The sequence below is a fragment of the Solenopsis invicta genome, chromosome 3, assembly GCF_016802725.1.
Source record: "Solenopsis invicta isolate M01_SB chromosome 3, UNIL_Sinv_3.0, whole genome shotgun sequence".
Taxonomy (NCBI): domain Eukaryota; kingdom Metazoa; phylum Arthropoda; class Insecta; order Hymenoptera; family Formicidae; genus Solenopsis; species Solenopsis invicta.
Window position 1 is genome coordinate 31485437 of NC_052666.1, and position 24951 is coordinate 31510387.

Here is a 24951-nt window from a genome sequence, read left to right on the forward strand (position 1 = left end):
CTACGGTACTTAAAAGTATTGCTGTTTGTTACGTTTTTCAAAAACTTTTCTCAGAGTATTTGGTGTATTTTATTGTAGTATTTTATTATACTGAAAATTGTAATATTCGCACAAAGAATATTTTTCAAGAAGACCCGCTTTGGCCTCTTCTATTATCAATTTGAATTATTCATATATCGGTCAATTTTTTATTAATATTATAATTTTACGCTTTTATTTCACCGTTCTCATAATAGCTTCTTATTAATCGCTTCATATATTGTTTTTAATATTTTAAGTATCGACAAATTATAATTTTTTAGAGATCTCCTTGGCAAAAATTGGCCCACTTTACCCTATCTTATTAGAACATTTCTCAATAAATAATTCTTATTAAATTAAATAAATATCCCAATTCGCAAGTTATCTAATTAGTAATTTAATTATTTTTCTATCTAATTGGTGGAACTAATTTTAAGCTTACACAGATTCTACAATTCTGTGATAACGAAATGTATTTCTATCAAAGATCATCTCTCAGAAAGTGTTAATTATATACTCGCACAATACTTTACAATAATGAAGAAGTTTTCGGAAGCGCCCTTCATCTTTAATGACCTTTTCTCGCACTCATTTGCGTGCACTGGGGTATTAATTTCACGCTTTCCTCTCGAAAAACATTTCCTCGCGTCAAAAGAGATACGTCATTAAGAAAGTCGCGGTCGCGTTTACTTCTGTGAATTTTGCGGATCCGCGATTCTTTTCAATCAACATCCGCGCGATATTCATTATCATTAAAATGGATCTTCGCCAGGAATACCGGAGATTCCAATTGCTTCGGCTCCTACAATTACGCGGCGTCGTCATTGCTATCAGTCGCGCGCTCGGTTCAACCGAAAAGTAACCGTACAGTCGATTATCGTCCTCCTCTGTTCGCATTCGTCGCTATTCCGCCGTCTGAATGCAGTTTAAACACCGCGCCACCGGTAATGGTATTACGTGCAAAGTGCCGCGATATCGAACGGATTCGCTCTTACTTCCACGGGCGTGATCTCTAGAGAGGACTTCCCTCCACCCCCTCAGAGTCGCTATCATCCTCGCGAGTCTTTCTGTATGCTGCGCTCCTTCGGGAAGTCAGATCGCCGGTTAAGAGACTCGGAGTATCTTTCTCGAATTGCCTTTCTTGGATTGCGATTAGCATTCTCTCGCGTGCTCCTTGCCAAAACTCGTTAACGAAACTAACATCTTGGCAGGCTTTAAGCACGGGCTAACTTATAAGCGAATTCAACCAAATTTTAATTCTTTGGTAACAGTGAAGAAGAGGCAAACAAGATTGAGATAAACAGGATAATGGTCATTTACCGGAAATCTCGCTTTTCATTTAACCGCGAAATTTTAATTATTATTGCAGAATATACATTAATAAACAAACGCGAGTTTTTGACACTGTCGTGACAGTGACGAATAGATAATTCATAAATAAAAAACAAAAACACGATACATTGAGATTTATGTGAAAAATGTTATGTCGAAACTGGTTGAAAGTTGGTGTTTTCAATATCTACTTTTTGGTTAACATTTCCGCGCTACCTTTGGCACAATTCTGCGGCAATATCAGCAATGGAGATCGTAAACTAGTTTGAGTGGAGGCGAATTTTTCGTTTTGCCAAGTCGGCGCACATTCCACGGAACAGTGTTTCTCAAGTTAGAGATCCACAACTTCGCTACAGAGATTATTCTGAATAATTTTTCCTTCCATCGGACAATTACTACGGATAGTTCAGTTTAAAAATTCTACGGATGCATTCCAAGTTTAAAAGAACGAAATAGTTAAAAAGTCAAACATATAAATAAAGTCGTACGCGCAACTTCATATTAATAATTCAAAATAGCTTGTAATATAATTTGCGTGTTGCAAAAATATTAAATACATTCTCCTAAATCATAAAATATTTAATATAAATGTAACATTGGGATAATTTAAAAAAGTATTCAAAAATTAAAACAACAGCCACTTGTTATTTAACAAAATAATAGATGTACTTTCAATTATTAAACAAAAATGTATACAGATAAGAATAATTTTATAAAATAATTTTCTAAAATATTTTATCTCAAACAGCAGGTTTTTCGATGTGATTACAAAAAAATAAAAAAAAATTAATGAGTTGTTACTTGTTAATAATAAATGACTATATGACTGTAATGTCTGTCGTCGGCAATTATATTAATAAATATTTTTCTCTGTCGCGGAGTGTGAGCACTACTGCGAAATTTACTGTCTTCGCGGAGGTGTATGACGGGGCACGTGGCACTGCGGAATCACGCTCATACTTTATCTCGAGAATATTGATTTTCGTGGTCGTTGCGTGAGCTACGCCGGTGGTCGACGGGCGAGCAAAAGGATCTAAAAAATTTAGCGGATGTGATGGAAGCCGGCCTGGCGAGACGCCAAGTACAGCATCGCGCTTTGAGGATCCATAATTTGTAACTGAGCCGTCAACGTATGGCGTATTGTTATCGAAAGTACTTCTTCGGCGGCGCTCAAAATCGAATCCAAATACCCGCATTCCCTATCGAAATTCCGTTCCCTGTAAAAAAAGCACGCATATCGGAGAACGCTGATACATTTCTCTTGATATATGGTGTAGTATTTTCTATCCTTGCGACTGACAAGGCGAATCGACAACACAACTTGATACGCGGTTGCACTGATGCATGCGGATATATTGGTTTGATGAAGTATCCGCGACTTTAAAAGTCTTCAAAAAATTATTTTTATTTCCGTACTTGTTTGTGCGTATATAAGAAAAATGAAAAGAAATTACAAAGAAATGTGCGTTTCATCAACTTATTACAAAATTTAAACGTAACATGGTAAATCATGATGAAAATTAATATCCTGTTTATTTAAAAATTACTTTAATATAATTAAAATAAACTACGATAAACATTTATCACTATTTGCCCTATTAAATAAGAACTTAAAAAAATATATAAAACAAATAAAATACAAAATAACATCTAAATTTGAGATAATAAATTAAGTGTTATATGTACATCTACGCAAAGTAAATTAAAACTGGAGAAATTCTAATATTTAATTTCAAATAATGATGTACACAGAAAAGTGGTATAAAAAACATTGTATTTTTATATATAACATATTTTTATAATTGATTTACTTAAATAAAAATAAATTTTTTTTAAAAATAATAACAAAAATCTCAAATTTGTAACTAGTATAAGTAATTTAATTATTTCAAGATAATTTGTGCAAAGTTTCATTGTAATTCTAAATTTAGTTTTTCAGTAAATAAATTTTATTTATTTACAGAATTAATCTCTGAATCGCAATAAAACTTTTCAGAAATCATCTTGAATATTTAAAGCATATAAAAAGAAATCTGCAACACAGAACAATCCGTAATTTTTTTCCTGATTTCTTTATTATTTGAAAATATGTGTAATAAATCTCTAAATAAATCGAAATAGCTTTTCTAAAGCTGTCTATGTATTGTTCATTTTTACCACAAGTACTACAACTGTTTGGGATGTAAAGTGTACGCGAAATCACGTGTATTACAGGGAATTATACAGCTTACATAGCCATGACAAAAGCGTAATACTATTAGCTTCGACGCGATATTAACCTCAATTGTACTTCGCATAAATATACAATGCAATACCGAATATTCGGCGATGATTTGCGTACATATAGCCCCCGTACCTCGGAAATTAAGGTATTTGCTGCAATCGCACGTCGCCCGTCAACGATATCCGGCAAATGACAGTAAATCTCATTGAATCTCATTCGCCGGAATAAGCTATACCGCGTACAAAATTTAGGAGATACATCGTTATAATGTCGATTACGCTGTGCGAGCTACGCATCACGGTATGACTATCATCTCTCATATACTGGTAGGTACGTACAATTTATTACGCAAAAGCAAAATTAACAAGTAATCATTTAATTTGTGAGACATTCGTTTCTTTTTTTTTTACCGTATTTTCGTACGTTATATACTTGTATTAGAAACGAGAGAGCTTTCGCTATTTTCAACTTTAAACAAAAACGTGTAGGTTCCTCTTCGTTACTCAAATTCTGTAGGGAAATCTAAGGAGATGGCACGCGGCGTGAAATATTTTGGTCAACGTTTCCGCGGTACACACTTTGCTAAATATTCATCTCGATTTTCATCTCGTCTTAAGATTAACACGTGAAAAACGCTAGTCAAAGAAATCTATAATCGGTCAATTATATAGCCAAGAGCGAGAGAACGTCTACCAGTTTAAAATTTATGCGTGGACGAGCGCGCGGAGCAGTATGATTTCCATGAAAGTATGAAATTAATATCGCGCGCGCGCGCGCTTAACGCCCGCGACTTAATTTCCGTGACGTACCGTAGCCACTTGATTGTTCAATTACATTAACCGGATCCCCGCTAACAGCTACCTTCCGCACATAACCCGTAAATATTCCAGAAAATTCTTCCCTGGAGATGCGCTAACTGGATCGCTTGTGTACCTACTCTATCCGGAGCAACTCATCCCATGACTACGGGATGCGATGGCGAGTTCTGAAGGGCAAAAAGGATTTATCCGCTTATCCGATAGCCGAGAATGTCGCACGGTTACGTTTCTCAAAACGGATGTATCATCGTTCGCGAGGAGAGCGTGAGCGGTGGACCAATCCCGCTCGCGCAGTGTGTCATGGAGTTAAGTTACTTCCTCGCCTTACGGGTCGCAGGGTCGTCCTTCTCAACCGCTGTTGCCGCTGGCCGATAGGTAAGGACCGGGGAGTGAAGCCGAGCGGGATAATTTATCGCGTTCCAACACTGCGAACGGTGAAACAGCCACGCCGCAACGGTGGAAGTTAGATCGGACTCGCCGACACATCTTGACCGCTTTACCTCCCGCTATCCCTCATCCATCGCGGATCATGAACGACCTGAATCCACCCGCCCCTCCCCCCGGTAATCCTCGATGACGCTTCGCTTACTGTCACTCTTTTTCTCTCTCGTCTCCGATTTCGTCCCACTGCCCCGCTTCTTCTCACATTCTCTTGTTTTTATATTTATGATTCAGAGGATATTTTTATTATAAACGTTGCTATTTCGTACATAGGGAAATGTTGCTGAACGCGTACCTATTCAATATTTTTTATTTTTATTTTATATAAGAAATGTTTAGTGACAAAAAGGAGAATTAAATAAGAAATCAGTAATAGACAAAAATTGAACAAGTTTCATCTTGTTTTGTGCATGCTATCGACATTTTAGAACATCAGGTATATTTTCAATTAAATTTTTCATCAACTTATATAGCAAATAATAACGTAAATACGCAATTTTATTTTGAACTGTTATATATTTTCATAAAAGACGGTTTGTTGTAGAATATTCTACATTTATTTATAAAAATTAAATCAATATTTTTATAAACTCTAAAACCACAAATGCACTTTAGATGGTCAGTTTTCTAAATCACACCTTTCGCAGCATGTTAACAAAAAAACTTATAACAAAATAATTTGTTATTATATTAGAAGGTTTAACAAGTAATAATAGATAACTGAAACATCGTGTAACAAGTTCGAAGTTTCATTTGCATCTAAAACCGCACGAAATACAAAATATAATCAAAAAATAGCTTAAACGGTACGCATTTGACAACTCTCCCCTATTTATTTCTGTTCGACGAACTACAGTTTTCTCTTACTTTTTTCCACGGATCGCTCTATCGCGTTTGTATCTCTTCGTTTCCACTGATTACAGTTCACAATTATTCATTACTGCCATTTATTACTCTCTTCGGAATCAAACTACGTTTTACGATATGAAAGAAAACACAATTCTACTTTATTCAACCATCTGTTACCTTTTAACTATCTTTTCTACCGCTCCTGCAATTTCCTCTTCCATTTTCTCTTGCCCCCTTTTCCCAGAAAGCTTACTTTACTAACGCCGAAACTTGCAACTTTTTTTTATGACGCTCGAATCGCTCATTTACCTCGCGTAGAAGTTTAATGAGACTTACAAGCGAAATGGCACTTGAGCGTTTTACGAGCCGCTGGAAGGACAGTGCCCCTTGAAAAAATGCACGGTCCGCATCAATCGATCGCGTAACTACGCATATTTACGATGTACTTGAACGGAACAAAGTTGCTGCGCGAGTTACATTCAAGCCGCGACATTTATCGGCGAGTGGGCTTTTCGAACTTCGCGTGCGTGCGCCCAACTTTTGCGTTAAAGGATGAGGTTTAAACGGCAAGCGAGGCGCGAGACGCCCAACTTACCCGCGAGTGTCAACTTGTTCCGAGAAAAGTAATTTCCGCATCACCTTACACAACAGATGGGAAATCCGTCATGTTCGAGGAGTGTTTCGGCGATAATGCAATTTGCGGCGCATTGTGTGCTCCCTTCTATTTATTTTACAGATGTGACTTACGCTGTATATGCTTAAATATTATAGCAAAATCCAGCAACATCGATGTCTAAACGCATCATTATAAATGGAATCAAACACGCTTGAATAAAAGTTAAATGAAATATTGCAGCAGGAAGTTCCTCCTCTCATATTTTGCCAAATAAAATATTTAACGTTTAAACTTTTTTGTCCGATAATAACTGAATTTTGCATAGCTAGTTAAAGTATTGCGCTTGCTTATTACTCCAGGAACACCAGGCTTGTAAACGGGGAAGATAAATTTCGTCATTATCTGGATGATCCTAATTCTTAAACGGTTTTCTCGCGGAAAAGAGCCGCGAAATAAAGTACAAGATTTGAGCACCAGCAGATATTTCTTTAAAATTTACCCGTTACGTTTAAGAAGCTTAAGACAAATCTAATTTTATCTTTTTCAAGAGATCTCGCGCCGGTTGTGCAAAACGAGTCAATAACTTCTCTACGTTAGCTTCAATGTGGAGATCTCGCGTCTCTGTTCTTGGACAAACTCTTTACTTTCGTGAAATAAAAGAAAGAAACTACAACTGTGAGATGTATCTATCTGATTGTGAAGTTTTTGAAGCATTCGTCTCGGAAAAACGAAAATTTTGATGATTTATAGCACACAAGTCAAAAAGTTATAGTTTGTTCTTTAAATTTGTTACGCGATATGTTTTACGAAAGACAAATAAAAGCAGGTTTCATAAAATGAACGTAAAATGTTACAAGCTAACACACGACGTGCAAAAAAGATAAAAAATATTGCGATAAATGACGACTAAATTAAAAAAAAACGTGTATCGAATGTAACTAATTTCTGTTTTTCGTGCACAAAAAATTAAATTATCTAAATACAATAAATAATCGTATATTACTCTTAACAATAAATAAAATACTAAAGAAAAAGGCAATTTTAGTTGATATTAGTCTAGCTAATACCAATTTCTTCAAAAAATTGTAAGAAAATTGTTTTTATTGTGTAAATAAATAAAAAAAACAAACGCTGTCCTACGATAAAAATATTTTATAAAAATGTTTTACAAATTTCATGGCGGAGAGATTCAATTATTAATGTTTTTATCACGCTCGTAATGATAGTGCATCTGAAAAAAGTAACAAAAATCTTTTTATTTAATAGATAAATATTTGTAAAAAAAATTATATGTATACGACGAATATATAATAATTTAAAAAATAAATACTGTTCAGCGGTTTCCTTTATCCTTTATCTTTCTACTTGTATTACTTTATATGTCTCAAAACAAAAACAGCCCTGCGACCAATAAGTAAAAAGTTATGGACCTGTAATGCGACTTGCAAGTTTCGTAACGCAATTAATATTAAATAGCTTTACAGTGAGATTACTTGTTCAAGCAAGGAAAGTTCACGATCGTAAGAAAAAGATTGAAGCTCCTGTCTTTGACAGTCATTGCTATTTCCGACGGTCTCGCGACGGTGCATTAAGAACCAGACTCGACAGGGATTTCCAGTGGAAGTGCCATCACGGAGCGACAGGATAATTTGTCGTTGCATCTCGGGCGCGAATGACGCTCGCACGAATAAAACTTCTAGCGGGATAGGCGGGCAAAAGGAGAGTTACAAATGGGATTCCGTGGGGTAAAGACGAATACTAGTGGAATTCGTCGACATTACTGCCACCTTATTTTGATAAACGGTGGGACGCGCGCTGAAGAAGAGCACGTAATCCGGGTTAATTAGACCGCCATTACGATAAATAAGCGCGCGTTAAATCTCGCACGCTCCGTCTTTCCCCGCAATAAGTCGATCGGGACCGGGGATATTCCGCGGACACTATAGTTCCCCCGGCTAAATCCCGATAAATCCGACCGTTCTCTATCGATACGCCCCTCCTCCTCCCCCCTCCCCGGAAATCGATGAGAGCGACGAGATATACGAGCTAATTTACATAGCCGTCCGATGTAACTCGTTTTTTTATCGAGGCAGATTACGCGCTCAATTAATGTTTAATGGAGTCTGAACTTATCAGGCGAGAAAAGCGCATTTCCAACCATGTTGATTTATTTTCTATGTATGATCCGGTGTCCCGGATTACTAAATTTTCATGTTGCATTATGCAGGAATGTTGTAATATTGCATGTGTAATGTTGCAATTGTAACATATCTCATCAGCCAGCAATAATTGAGCAAGAATCAAATCAAATAATTCTGATGGCGAGATAACAATATATTATAAGTAACAAAAATTATACATATAATTATATCTAGTTAAGATATAAAAATAACTATAAAATATTTTTATATGTAATGAAATGTTAATAATGAAATATTATTTCTTAACACAATTAAATAATCCTATTTGTTATTTCTGTTGTTTATTATTTTTTAGCTTATCACACAACATTTCAACAATATGAAGAATACTTTTGAGATTTTCATTTTTTACATAATGTAAATCCAAATTCAGCTGCTCATACATGTAGATAGCTTTTTCGAAGTATCTCTATATTTATAACCATACGAGGTGTGTTCAAAAAGTATCGCGAATTTTGTGTTTTTTCAAAAATTATTTATTTATTCATGAATATCTATTTTGTCCCCTTCAAAGTAATCCCCATGAGATATTATACACTTGTGCCAACGGTTTTTCCAATCTTCGAAGCACTTCAAAAAATCATTTTTTTTTATCTTGTTCAGCTCCTCCTTCGATGCCGTCTTTATCTCGTCAAGCGTAGCGTAACGTCGTCCTTTCATGGGCCTCTTCAGTTTAGGGAACAAGAAAAAGTCACAGGGGGCCAGATCTGGGGAATACGGTGGCTGCGGCATCATTAGTGTGTTGTTTTTGGCCAAAAAGTCGCGCACAAGCAACGATGTGTGAGCAGGGGCGTTATCGTGGTGCAAAAGCCAATTTTTGTTCTTCCACAAATCCGGGCGTTTCTGGCGGATTGCTTCGCGCAAATTGCGCATAACTTGCAGATAATATTCCTTATTGACCGTTCTACCCTGTGGCAAGAACTCATGATGCACCACGCCCCTGCAATCGAAGAAAACTGTCAGCAAAACTTTCACATTCGACCGAACTTGGCGCGCTTTTTTCGGTCTTGCTTCGTGCGGCAGCTTCCATTGGGATGATTGAGCTTTGGTTTCCACGTCATAACCATAAACCCACGATTCGTCACCAGTTATGACCCTCTGGAGCAAATTTGGGTCGTCGCGGACAGAGTCCAACATCTCATTAGCAATGTTCATGCGATGCTGTTTTTGGTCGCAATTGAGCAATTTTGGTACGAATTTCGCGGCGACCCGTCTCATGCCCAAATCATTGATAAAAATCGAATGGCACGAGCCAATCGATATGTTTAGGTCCTCAGCAACTTCTCTAACGGTGATTCGACGATTGGCCAATACCATTTTCTCCACTTCATTAATTTTTTCGTCTGTTGTTGAAGTGTTCGGGCGTCCGGCACGCTCTTCGTCGTTCACATCTTCTCGGCCTTCTGAGAACATTTTGTACCACCGATAAACGTTGCTTCGGTCCAAGGTAGCTTCTCCGTATGCCACAGTCAACATTCGGAATGCATCCGCGCACTTAATTTCGTTTTTCACACAAAATTTGATACAGGTTCTTTGATCCATTTTTTTGAATAGGTAAAAATCGAAGACGATCCAAAACACGTGCAAGCAAAGCAGCTGTCAACAATTAAGTGAACATTCAAAATGGCCGAGCTTGTCGGCATAAGTGAGAGACATGAGTACCAACATAACGCCACAAAAAGATCGAAATTCGAATATACGTAACCCGCGAAAATTCAAAATTCGCGATACTTTTTGAACACACCTCGTATATGTTAATCCAGGTGCCATCGCTGAGCCAAAATGGTATTTTATTTCTGTTTCGAGATAAAACGTTTGGAATTGGAAGCCAGCCAGAGTAAACCACGCAGATTTTCTGTCGCCTTAGGCCAAAGGAAAACTAAATACAGTAGCGTTGCGCACACTTGATTTGTTCTTCAAGATAATAAAAATTTTACAACGTCACAGTATATATCTAATATTTTCTAAAATATCAAAATATCTTTGAAAGTTCTCCAATAGAACTTTGTATACGTGTACTATTAACAATTACAAATTGAGATCTCCGCATACTTATGTTTATATTAAAAAATTTTGTGTTGTTTACACGTACACTTATACACACAGCTACACACACACACATAGGGAAGTAAAAGCGCATTAATGATTTTACATAAAAGTTAGATTTAAAGTATATAATAATTAATTATATTTTAATTAAAATATTTTAGAAATATCTTTGTTAATAAACATAATTAATATATTACCATGATTCGTAGAATCGTTTAATAAATAAACTAAAATATAATTAATTATTATATACTTTAAATCTGACTTTCATGTAAAATCATTAATGCGCTTTTACTTCCCTATGCTTTAATTTTATCCAATTTTAATTTTATCGAATATCGTTAATAAAAGTGGCAAAGAGAAAAAAGTGTTAATGAGTAACAAAAAGTATAATAAAATATCGACATGAAAGTCGATGAGAGTGATTTATGAACAGATGTTTGCGACTTCGTATTTCCAGTGACCCTCGACGACATTCAATTACTGATCGAACTGCTCAGATCGTGTCGGGGAGCCGCGAGCGAAATAAGGCTTATATATACTTTGGGGCTGACTCGCGGAGAAGTAATTTAGTGTACCTGACAGACGCTATAATCCCGTAACGAAATACACGAGGACACGGGAGAATCCCCGAAACGGGTCGCCGAAACAACACGATCGACATGCGCTACGTATGCCGTGGCACATATACGCGTGCGTTGCAAATACGTACGTGATGCTGCGTACTGACAGGAACCTGATTGTGGCCCAGAAAGCATCGAATCGGACGAGTCACCAAACGACGTTGACGACGGGAGTAATTTTCCGCGTATGCAGCGCATTGTTCCGCGCGGCTAAAACCGGAGGCGAAATTCGAAGTAAAATCTCGATCGAAGTATCGAAACTTTTGTGTCTTGCCATAGGCGTTAAACAAAACTGACTTTCGGATTTCATCGAAAATGAACGTTCGATTTTTGTCACAAAGATATAAAAAAATATTTAAAAAAGATAACGTAAATATATAATAAGATATATTAATAATTTTAATAATAATAATAAAATAATATATATAATTTTGTATATTATATTAATAAGCACAAATTAGACATGAAATTATCAACGCATGATAAAAGTAATGAATCTGAAAAGTGGCTAATCTCAAAATAAACGCGACATTCACGCACTTAACGCATCCGCCTAGGATAATCTTCGATGGAACACGAGTTAAGCAAAGTTTGTCCATCATCATCCACGCTATCATTACCTAATGACCTATTAATCAGCGTAGGTCATTATGCGATTGCTCTTTGTGTATGTCGTGGGAATTTAGCGCGATTGAACAGGAACGCTACTGAAAGTGCAAAAAGAGAAAGAAAAAAATCTAGTCTACAGTCAAAGCTTATCCGAGCAAATCGCGGATAAACGAACGGAAGTAGCCTTTCGCGTATGCAATTCCGTTTTCTGCGCGTCGTGAAACGCGAGCGGCAGAATTGAGTCGATCGTGCAGAAGATCGAAGACCCTCGAGTTCCAATGTACCTCCAAGATATAGTGTTCGCCCGGCAATCTCTGCGCGCTCACACTCAAATATCTTCCAATTACGCTATCATAATTCCTTGTCGAAATAAGTTTTAGCTGTTATTATCTCCACCTCGCAAAATAAACATGCGATTGAAATGTCTCGTCGACAAGAATTGTATTAAACAGGAGATAATCGTCCTTTTTTGCGTAAACCATCACCTGGAATCTTTTTACATCTTATTGTCAGTGAAAATTGTTATTAATTACATATTCTATATTGTTAATTGTTCTATAAAAATCTTGTTTAATATCGAAGGATATTATGTATATATTCAAACAATATTTTTTGAAGAAAGTACAAAAACCAAGAAAATATATTAAACAAATTATTGATGCGCCGCAAAAATAATCAAAATAAAAAAATAATTCAAATCAAGAAAGGCACATAGATGGTCATAGCAAGATTTTACTACTGAAATGTTTCTTATATGATTTCTAATACATTTTTTTAATTCTGAAAAATGTTCTAATTCAATTTAAGAGCTGTGTTTAAAATCGAAAGTAACACGGTTCTAAGAATTAAAAAATGTATTTAAATATCACATAAAAAAATATTACTTCAGCATTTAGATTTTATTATGACCGCCTTTCTCTATTTGAATGGTGTTTATACAAAGTGCGGTTTTATTCCAATTACTGTTTTAAATAAAAATAATTAAGAAAATTTATCGCACCAAGTTTCATTTCTTCGTTGATAAAGCTAGTGATTTACGCAAGCATGCGGAATATTATAGTCGGCATAACTAGTCGAATTAGTTGTCGGCGCATTTCCACTAGAAGTCACCGAGCGAAAAGACCGTCGTAGAGTAGGTGGCTTGGCCGAAGGAATGGGGTTGCACCGGAGGAAAACAACCAGGTCGTCATTTGTATCCGCCATTATCGTAGCTGCAGCTACTTCCGACGAAATGCGCCGTCATTAAACGAGTACAGGTGCATGCCAGCGGGTTCGTCAGTGACGGATAATGGATTTTCGGAGCCCGAAGTACATCTATTTTTTGATGGCTGCAGAAACTTTTTGAAATAAAGTGAAAGTATGACTAAATCTATAATGCGTTACAACATAGTTATGAGCAGCCGACCTCCGTATTGCTTAAATTTGATGCACAAACTTCTCCCGCATAAAACAGAAGCATCTTAGAACATGGAATGTTTCGTTTTTTTTATCGTTTTATCGATTTTTTTTACTTAGAACGCACAAATTAATTGTTAATATCTGATTAATGAGAAACAACATTAAACTTTGATTTAAAAAGAAAAGTCATCGCAAAAGTAAAACACGTGGAATTGGAATTAACGAAACTAAAACGTAAGTCTACTGAACTTTTTTTTCTTAAGTTAGAATATTTCGAGGATATGTCTCCAAATGTTTAAGGATGTATGAATCATATCTCAAAACATTATCAAAAATTTCATAGAATATTCTAGTGTTACGTTTGCGCATCTATGTAAAATTTGGCCACAATTCACCTATTCATTTAAAAGTTATTTAATTTTTTATTTACTCTTGATTTTTATGTAAAATCGCATTTTGCAGTACTTATTTGCAAATTTGATGGGAAAATACAATTAGCAATTAAATCAAAACATATACTAATAAAACTCTTATAAATATTAATGCAAAAATTTATGTAGATTAACTTACTCATTTAAAATATTTATATTTAAAACTGCAGCAAAATATAATAATTTTTGCTGCAAAAAACCATTATAAATTAAATTTTTCATTCTTTTTTCCTTTGCAGTTAATTTCAGAGTAAAAATTCAGACATTTGCCACCAAAACTTTTTATTGTTAAATAGAAAAAAAAATCAATAAACCTAGAGAAGCCTTCACAGTTTTCAACTTTTGGTAACTTTTAACTGCTATTATATTATATAATTAACACATCCTTAAACGCACGGAACAGTCAAAATCGGAACGTTGCTTTGTCCGTTCCTGAAATGCTCGCAACCCTGTTGGTGTCGGCAGACAATGTTAAATACGTGAGATCCAATTTGGATCTATCCCAAAATTCAATGGAGTCGTGGTGTACATGCGCTCATTGTTATACGAAACCGGCGTGATGGTATCCAATTTCTGAGCCGCCGTGAAAGAGTATCGTGTGCACTTTCGCGATATTATCCACGGGAAGGCGGGTGCCCTTTCTCCTCTCTTACAGGGTAGGTCGATCCGATAAATCCGCTATCGTATTCTCGAACTACTCGGAATTAAAAGCCATTGCACTGTGAGAGCAAGATAACGAACGAGATAACATATTATCTAATTGCACTACTCCTTAGCTCGCTAAAGACGCTGCCGACGTAATTGATGATCAATAAAGATACCCTATCTGCCCGTGATATTAACCCATTGCAGTAGCGTGCTGCTGCTGTGTAAGGGTTATCGCTATGGAATAATGCTCCATTCTGGCGAGGCAATATGCGAGATAAATGAATTGAAATATTGGGAACGATATAGACATAAGTACAAAGTAGTATAAAGAGTGCTTTGTACAAGGGCCAAGAAGAAAAATTTAAGAGAGGGAAGAGAAAAAGAGAGAATTCAATAATTCGAATAAAATAAATTCGCTCCATTAACACTAGAAGAACTATAAGAGCCAATTTGGCTCCAAGTACATTTTTTAATAATAAATATAAAAGGACTAAACGTATAGAGTATAGATATTTATGTATAACGTTTTAATATCAATGACAATAATGATATCACTAATTTATTGACTAAATTTAGTCGAAAGTTTAATCGAAAATAAATGGTGAATGTATAAAGTTGCACAAACATAAAACACTAAAAACATAAAACACTAAAAACAATATAAATTAATTCGAATAAGTGCAGGAGTGCAGAAGAGTCAAGAAAAAAATTTAAGAGAGAAAAAAGGAAAGAACTTGATAATTTAAAATGAATTAATTATTACAAAAATTAAATTACAAATATAAAAAAGTGGAAAGTTTTTATTATGTACAATTTGTATTTTGTATCTCAATAATTTCCATTAATCGAAAAAAAATAAAAAAGAATATTGAATTTATGTCATCAATGTTTGAACAATGTATAAGCATAACAAACGCATAAACTTACGCATACATACTTGTAAAGTTTTAATTTTTGCATTGAATTACCCAAAAATGTTTTCTCGAACTATTATCAAAATCTTTCGCAATTTTCACGAACACGTAGTTCATGTACTTGCAATTTAGCGTGTATCAAATTATCCGAGATTTTTCGACTTACGTCGGATTCAACTATCAATCTAGCTTTGAATGGGATTTGGCCTCCTAAAGGAGATCCGAATGCAATTTTCTCTTTCGTGGATATCATCTGAGACGAAAGTAGCAGACTCCGCAAGTCAATCAATAAAAATAAATCGATCGCTTCATTTTGCGGTACCAAAACTAGGAAATATTCATGATCCTGACAGAATTATCTTCTCAAGCTCGTTAATTCTTTCATCGTAAAATGAGTATGCAATATGTTTGATACGAGATTTGAAAAAATTCTTATTAATCTTATCCCTCAAATTTTACTTTTATACCCATTTTCTCTCTTTCCTTTTCAATCTCTCCCTTTTCCTTCCATCTTCTCCACTGAAATGCTTTTCTCCTATCAATGACGTACGTTCATTTACTTTTTTCCGATCAAATTTTATCGGAAACGAGAGCTTTACACCTGAAGGTTTTCCTCACAGTGTTGGAAAACGTCGATATACGATTTTCGTTTATCAGAGAAAACACGATTTCCAAATACGTTTTTCTTATCAAAGTTTTTTACTCGACAAAAAAAAATAACAAACAACAGTTTGCGTAGTTTTATTTTACAATCGCCAGATAAATTACTATATTAAACATAGAACTATAAATTCTCTTAGAATTTGTAGCGCAGAAAAATGTAAAGGAAAATTATATAAAGATAAAAGCAGACATTACATTCTATTATTTTTTTTTTTTTTTTTATTTCAATGCCCATTTTTCTATTATACGAGATCCTATTACTTACAAAAATGTAATTTCAAATAAAGTTTATTTTAATATAGTTTGGTCCGTTAGTCGCGCAAAGTTATCTCTAGGCGGCAAACATCCCCCTCATTAGTCTTTGACTGAATATCTCACGTATTCCTAGAGGCGCGCAGGTACACGACAAACTTCTAATCTCTTCGGTAGTTTGTTCGTGCTGCTGTGACAGAATGAAAGTTTACAGGCTGCGTGTGACATGATGCAACATCAAATGTCACGAGTTTGTGTTACTCGCGCTGCGTGCAAGGCGTATTTGTTGGCAGGTAAAAGATATAGCGTTCAAACTTGCGTAGTATAAAGAAAACGTTTTGACTGAAAATCGTTCGTTATATAGAATAATTCATACGTCTAAGTTTTCATTGTATTTTGAAGGACTGCAAATATAATTCAAAATGAATTGAAATAAATTTCAATGCCGTAGATTTTCATTTTAAACAACAGATTGTTCAGATATAAAAATTAAATATTTTTAGAAGTAACTTTTTTTAGTGAAAGGGGAAATTTATTTAAGTGTAATTTTTCATATAATAAAACGTGTTTTCTTAATCGTTTAATAAAAAAATTTTTTTCTTGTAACAAATTTATAAAATTATTGTATTATATAAAAAAATGTAACCTTGCAAATCTTTTTTGTTATACAATTGCTTCTAAAGATACCTGACTCACAAATCTAGATGACCCATTTTCTCACTAAAAATTTACAATATTATCTTAATCAAAAAATTCCATTGCATAAAAATGTTATACATATGTGAATATGACATGATTAACCAGCTCTAAAATACGCATTGCACACAAAACGAAAAATTAAATTTGGCAAGGGAAAGAAAGAATTTAATTTAAATCTGGAACAGAATTTGAATCGGACTAGCATTAAGTCGTCCTTAAATAGCCTTGATTATCGTTTCGGCATCTTTACAATTTCATTATTTGCATAATTTTACATGTATACATGTCAACACTTTCCATTTCTAATTCTGACGTTTATTCTTGATTTAATTTTTGATTCCTGTACAACAAGCCCTTTGTAACCCGCAATCAAAAGTTATATAGCAAACCGCATGCGAATATCGATCGGTGAAATCTGAGATCTCGCAATACTAATCGCAATTGTCAGAGTGCTATGTATCGCGTGTCCACTTGTTCGTCGGTAAACAGCGCGCTTCGGTTTGCTGTGGTGCACACAATACAAATCCTTATTAGAGTGGCACTCGGCTAATTGTGCGCTCAGTCTGCTACTATGTAGAAGGGCGTATAGTGCGAATCAGAAACAGGAAGCCAGGGTATTGAGGTTTCGTTACCAGCCAATGAATGGCTTCGGGATCTCCGTTTATCCACAATGAGAATTCATAGCAATTGGATCACGTGTAATCCCGTTTCATCCTTTATTTCGCTAAAGAGAAATGCATCACTCGAACTTCTCGTCCCTGTTACGAGACTTTTGTCCGCGTGCATTTCTCGCCTTGTCAACATGCTTCGATTCGATTTGTCGTCGAAAATGTATCAGTGTACATTACGTCACCGAGAGACGTTAAAGATTGATGGAACGAGATAAATGAACTAATTTAAACTAAATTGAAATAATTAATTAAATTATAATTAAACATGTGCATTTCGCAGAGATTCGTATTTTTGCCAAATAAATAAAATATAATAGAAAATAACAATTTTTTTTCTCATTATATTTTACGTAGCAATATTTTTGTTTCTGGCTGTTTTTAATTATTATTTATACTAAAACTTGCCGTTTTTGTAATAAAATGAAAATAATTAAATCGTCGATTCAACGCGTAACACTGTAATGGTTTCAGGCATTTATAATGACGTAAGTTTCGCGTCGATTTTTAATTTTCGCAACAATATAGAGCGGAAGTGCAAGCTGATTATATCGAAAGCATAAAGGGGCGGGAACGATTTTACCACCGTCATATTAAATATGATTTGCGACGAGGAGGTACAACCTTCCGGACCCGACCCCATAATAAGCGACAGGATGAAAGTACGAGGACAATTTTCTTCCAAGAAGATATATATACGCGACCTGGCATTAAACCTCTTCTTCTCGCTTTAACGCGCGCCACGACCTGTATAGAGGGACAGCAGATTAAAAAGACGGTCGTGTCGAATACCGCGGGGAAAACTTTGAGATGGGAAAATGCGAGGAGACGAATGAGCGTAAGATATGACGACGTAGAGCTTTGCGCAATTAAGCACGCAACGCGCTGTAAAGTTTATACAGCCACCAAAGGTAAAACAAAGAACCTGGCGCAAGACCCGTGTAGAACCACAATTATAGTTGACTAACTTTGATAGATATAGAAAAATGAAACCTCACAAACTCTTCCTAAGTTTCTTCGCATAAATTAACGAGAGACACTACAGTGATGCGTAAAACAAATTGACTTTTTTTTAATTTTATTTGAAAGAACAATTTTTTAAAAATATATCTCTAAAATTTTAAGGTATATAACAAAATTATTTTTCATTAATTATATAGATATTCAAACTCAAAACTTTAAACGTGTTGTTTTTCTCAAAAACCGCTGAACTGATTGCTTTCAATTTTTAACAGTATATTTAAAAATGTATTGTTTATCGTTCGTTTACCATAGTTTCTTCAAAATGTTAAAAACAAATAAAATTTTTCCTGAAATTTGTAAGTGTCAATTTTGGACATGACTGCCAATTTGTTAAAAAATTGTATTTTTAAAAGAGCAATGATGAAACGATAGCCACATCATTTAAGATAAAATGACACCAAGATTATTTGTTTCAAATATTTAAAAACGTAGATATTATGTCAACCTTAAATGTCGAATTTTTAAAACAGGTTTTTATTAACGTTCTTTATCTTCGTGATAAATAAATATTTTCAACTCAATTTTTAAATACTTTATATAAAATGTCAATTTTTTTTCATATTATATTACACGTTCAATGTAAGTTATTAACAGTACAATTACACGCCAAAGTCAATTCTATTTTATAATCCATCACTGTAGTGTCCTCCCTTAACACACATTTGGGGTCTGCAATTTTGTAGCTTACGTCTCGGCTAAAGGATTGTCCATCGAACAGCGAGTTGAAAGGTCAACCGCGTTTAATCTACGATGAAAAAGTCCAATTTCTCGTTCCCGGTATGAAAAAGTATATGGTGTTCATAATAAGCGAGACCGAGAGTATGATAGTAATCTTCCCCTTCTCCCCTCCTCCCCCCCCCGCAGTTTCATGTACGCCAACGTCGTACGGAGAAATATTGGATTAAAAGCTTCATATATTGAAAATCTTATCGCGTGCCACGAAATGCCACGAGTATTCATAAGTTCCGGGAGAAGAGCACTGTGTACGAGCAACGGGCGCGTCTGGAGATCGAAATTCGCGATATTAGATGTTAGCGTATGAAAGATAACAGCGTATGAAAGTCTGACATTGCGATTCATGCGTCTACCGCATATGCAATCGCGAATGAATCGAAGATGCATACAGAAATGCAAAACGATTGCACGCCTGCGAATTCAAATAAGCGCATGGGAATTTCTTATATTCGAAATTTTCTCGTTCGTCTCTAGTACTTCCTATCGTCGTCATTATTATTGTTTTCCTAGCAAGTTATAGAGATGTTAACAGTATTCTTTAGCAATTTGAAAAATTATTCAAAAACACTGTGTCAGACGAAAATCATATATAAACAACTTAGAGCTCGTTAAGTTCAAAATAGAACCCCCATTTTTATTACGAGGACAAATCAAATACAGTATTTTTCCGTGCTGGTTTAATCAGATGCGGAAAATTATTTCACAGTTGAATATCTTTTCGTGTCGACCCTCTACATTTTCAGGAAATATGAATATACATTCATATAAAATTACGTGTTGGAGTTATATCTCTTGGGATGAAGAACTTGGTCTAAAGCTACGCAGAATGTTAAACGTTAAAATATGCTATGCAAACTTTTTAAAAGCCACTAAACGAGAAGTTCAACCAGGCCGCATACTTTGTCGAATATAGTCTGCACACGTTGGAGAAGTTAATATACATTTTTAAAATTCGTAAAAAAAAAATAACATTTAAATCTAGGATGTATAATCGACTCACATTCATTGTTATAAAAAAACCTTCTTTCTACGTCCATTCTACATGAAATGTCTCGCAATTTCGTACGAAAATCTTTAAGTTAAGTTAGAGCACAAGAAAATTAAAAAAAAAAATAGAACATTTTTCAACTGTGTAAAATTTTTACTTAGAGATAGATAATATTTTTTGTTTAGAAAAAATTAATGAATATTTTTTAAAAACGCAAAATATAAAATTATGTTAAAAATGTTATAAAATTTTGAACATTTCTCAAATATTTTTGAAACGGTAATCACAATAACACAAATATAGTTTATCCAATTAGTTTAAAATTTTAAAATAATTAAGAGTAATAACATTCGAAATTTGCTTACGGAGGTTTTTCCAATTTTCAAATTTTGTCATGTGTTGTAACAAAAAGAACAAAATTTTTCAAGAAAAAGCAATTTTTAAATTTAAACGTGTGCAGTTTCACAAAAAATAAAATTTAAAAAACACCCTTTGTAACACCGAATATAACAAGTAAAAGGAAAAAATTGCTTCTTTTTTAATTTTATCAAAACTGATTGTTATATAAAGGAGACTCCCACTATTATTAAAACGTTATCATTTATTTATTTTTATATTTTATTTTATTTTGTGACTTATTTTTTTGATGAAAATATTTTCAAAATAAAAACACGTATTATCTATTTTTTTAAATAAAAGTGTTGATATTGACAAGTACTCTATTTTTTATTTAATAAAATCTTATAATAATAATTTGAAACTCTTCCAAAAATTAATTAGAATAAAAAATCTTAAACTAAAAAAAAGATATTGAATTTTGTTTTACTTTGTTTGAATTGAATATCAGGAATTCACAACCCAAAATTTTGTACACCAATGCCGATTTTTGGCATTGCTGTAAAACACTGCCGACATTTTTGTACACTGCCGACAATGCTTATTGTTAGTCAATGCCTACAATGCCGTCAATCCTATATTAAAATTAAGGCAATGCCATGCAATTATGAACACTACCGCGTGCCCATTATCATACGCCAATGCCTGCACAAGAATTCTAAAGCTTTCCCGAAGTATTCAAAAATTTTTGTGCTCAACCCCATGATCGACTCTGAAGTGAGCTCACCACTCCCCAACCACTGACGACAATGCCGTCAATATTATAGGTCACTGCTTACTTTTTTCGGCAGTCCACTGCCGAAATTTTGTACACCAATGCCGGCTGTGAATTTCCCCTCGGTTTGAATTGAATATCAGAACAAAATATCAAAAAATATAGACAGACATGCTATCAGTTTCGGATGCAAAAACACTGATATAAAAAAAGATACATTTATTAATCATCGTATTTTTTACATACGCTTACAAATCGATAAAACTTTTATGATATTTAATTCTGAAAATACACAAAAAATTAAAAATCATTTGAGAAGAACAATTTTGTGGAAAATAAAGTAACATTCAAACAATAACTATATCTTTTTACAGTATTTTAATATTTAATAACAGTTTATTTTTACTGTACAATAAATTATTTTCTAATTTTCATTGGTAGTGAAATATGAATTCTATAAGAAATTAGAAAGCCTATAAAGTATCAATATAATAAAGTTATTTAACATCCGTCTCTTTTCAATTACATATTTGACTTTTGACAAATAAACTGTAGTCAACGATTTTTAAAATTTAGAAAAAATTCTTTTAACGATTCAGATTAATTAAATTCAAAAATTTAATTAATCAAATACAAAATTTAATAGCGGACCAAATAACATTATTAACTTACTAAATTTAATAATTAACTACGCAAATAATGTTACAACTTATCTTTAAAGTATTCTTTATAGTGCCCCCTGAAAAACGTGTCAATTTTTCAGAGAAACAGAATTAAACATTGACTAATCTGGTACATCCATTTTGAGATAATAAAAGTATCACATTCACTCGTTCATTTTTATTAAATCCCGCTACATAAATCTACATTTGATTTAGATACTCTTGATGGATATAATTTACACAGATCCGGTATCTCGAATTAATACAATGGATAATATATGACTCACCGATACGATGAGCAGCGGCAGAGTTATGGCATCACATCTATCTGTAAAACATCGAAATTGTAGCAAGCGTTTATATTATTTTACGTGAGCAAATTGAATATTTTAAGAAGTAAATTATTTGCATAAAATAATAATTATAAATAGTTAAAGTAAATATGTAGCCTTTATTTCCGATTTTCCTATAATTTTATAAATTTATATATTTTTATGGGGATAGCATATACTAGAAGAGGGGATAATCGTCGCTCAAGTCTCGTTTTTTTTAATTTCAAAATTTTTTGATATCAATAATTAGAAAATTTATAATGTATGACCGTAAGATGCTTACGCATGCTCATTTTCAATTAAGTAGTACGCTTTATAATTATATTTTCCCACATCATCAATAAATTTCTAAAAATATAATAAAGATTCTCAGCTTTAATTAAAAGCAAAAATTAGTTTCTTATATAATTTAATTTATGAAAGATAATAGTTTATGATTTAAAATTTATACTTTTTTCATTCCTTTTATGCAAAGTGAAGTTTAAATCTAACATTTCTTTAAAATACTCATTATAACTGTAAATACGGCTACATCGTTGTCGTTCAAATTCTTATAAATTAAAAAAAATGTTAATAAATTTATAATTTAATTAAATTGTTGATAAAAATTAATAAAATTTAATTTGTAATTTAATAAAACAATCTATCTTTGGTCTCACAGTTTCATATATCTATTATCTGTTTCTTATTTAAGAAACTAATTTTAATTTTTAATTAATTAAAGCAGAGAATCTTTATTTTATTTTTAAGGATTCATTGATGTTGGAGAATATAATTATAAAGTATAATTATAAAGTAGACCACTTGGTTCTTAAATTGCAACATTAATAAGCATGCGCAGACTATCTTATAACCATAAATTACAAATTTTCTAATATCATCCTAATATTCAAAAAATTATGAAACTGAAAAAAAAACGGAACTTGGAGGATGATTTTTCTTTTCTAGAATATATTTTACGCACGAAAATACACAAATTTCCAAAATTACAGGAAAATTGGAAGTGAAGACATCACGATTAATTCTGCCATTTGGTAATAAATATAAAACGATAAATGATAATCAATTCACCTCATGATTGCTCCGCCGTCACACGATGCCACCTAGGCCTCCTCTTCCTCTCAGATTCCTTCGTCGAACCAGCACAAAACACAACACTCGCGAAAACGAGGTTAATGACCGTCGCGCGGGTAATCACTAATTACCGGATCGTGCGGGACTTTACACGGCATTCCCGGTTGTTAACAGGACGCGATGCACATTTGCGCGAAATATTTCTATACGATCAATATAACTCACGGTTGTATTCGCGATACATAAATCGCGACGATTCGTGTGTTACTCTATCCGCTTTCGGAAACGGTAATCTGCGAATCAGGCAAAACAATCGCGACGATAAATTTTAGATGCGACGGAGGGTGTGTTTGTGACGGCAACGAAACTAGATTGTTATTAAAAAAACAATTATCACTCGCAACAAAATGGAAGTGTATCAATTGCAGTCAAATGTGATCAATGATTTTTTTTATGAAAATTAGTATGAAGAAATTAATGAAACTTAAATTATCTCAATTTTAAGTTATATTAATTACTTTTTAAAAAAATCTTAAGTATAATTATGAAACGGAAAGATAAAAATAAAAAATTTAATGTAATTTTGTTAAATTAATTTATAACTTCGAAAATGAATAATAAATTTATATTTAGTTAAAAGTTTGTCGAATTTTAGAAACTTTAATTAAATATAAAAGCATTGATTAATAAAACTAAGAATGATTATTAAATTAATAAAGAATTACCTAGGGATAATAGGGTAATATTTTTGGAGAATTTATATTAATTAAAATGTTTGCGATCTTAATGTCGATAAAAATGGAGAAATCTAATACTTTTAAGTCTGATTCTTTTGATTCTTAAACTTTTACATGATTTAAATTTAAATTGGTATGAGCCAGATCGGTTTCTATTTATAACAAATTTACAAAGGCTTCAAATTAAAGGTTTCAAATTAAATAACATGCAAAATTTAAAAACAAAATTGTAATTGCTTTGACAAAAAGTGCCAATTTAGATTTAAATTTAATATTAAATATAATAAAACAGAATTACAAAAGCAATAACTTTTTTTAATCATTTAAATTTTTATTCTTTATCCTATTTGAAATCGGAATACACAGTTCGGCGAAGCACCGTTTCGTTGTCCTCGCGGAGCATTAATCGCGGAATTAATTAGTAGCGCGAGCCGATCAACGCCAACTATTTACAAAAGAAATGATCGCGCTCCGAAAAATATACGCCGTTGGCGTGACAACAATCCGGCACGCGTCGCTCGCGTAAACAAACGCCGGGACAGCGCGTTAACCGACAACAATACGCGCTCACGCTCTTGAAATCACTTCAACCTCGTTGTTTATCGAATATTACACGAGGACTAGTAATGCTCGCAAAGTGAAACACGCCAATGAAACTTCTTGCGCTTCGTTAAACAACCGCCGCGTATTCCATAATCAGACTAATCTGACTGGATCACCGATAAACGATCGATCACCCATCGCACCACGCGATCCGACGAGTAGCGCTTTATCACTCGACGCTTCTAAATCAAAAATGACGAACAGGTTATGACACAAGAAGAGCTTCGCCT

At 33.7% G+C, this 24951-nt stretch overlaps 1 protein-coding gene across 15 annotated transcripts in view; it reads right to left on the reverse strand.

Moving 5' to 3' along the window:
* The window catches only part of LOC120356820 (dipeptidyl aminopeptidase-like protein 6), a 528524-nt gene that overhangs the window by 234395 nt on the left and 269178 nt on the right, over window positions 1–24951 (reverse strand). The window contains exons 2-3 of one of the 15 annotated variants that reach the window (XM_039447203.1): window positions 23379–23674; window positions 22263–22303 (exon numbers count right to left, since the gene is read on the reverse strand). The exons of the other annotated variants lie outside the window; for them this stretch is intronic. The gene's annotated coding sequence lies outside the window, so the exon portion shown is untranslated. The remainder of the gene's footprint in view (window positions 1–22262; window positions 22304–23378; window positions 23675–24951) is intronic. 15 annotated transcript variants of the gene reach the window in all.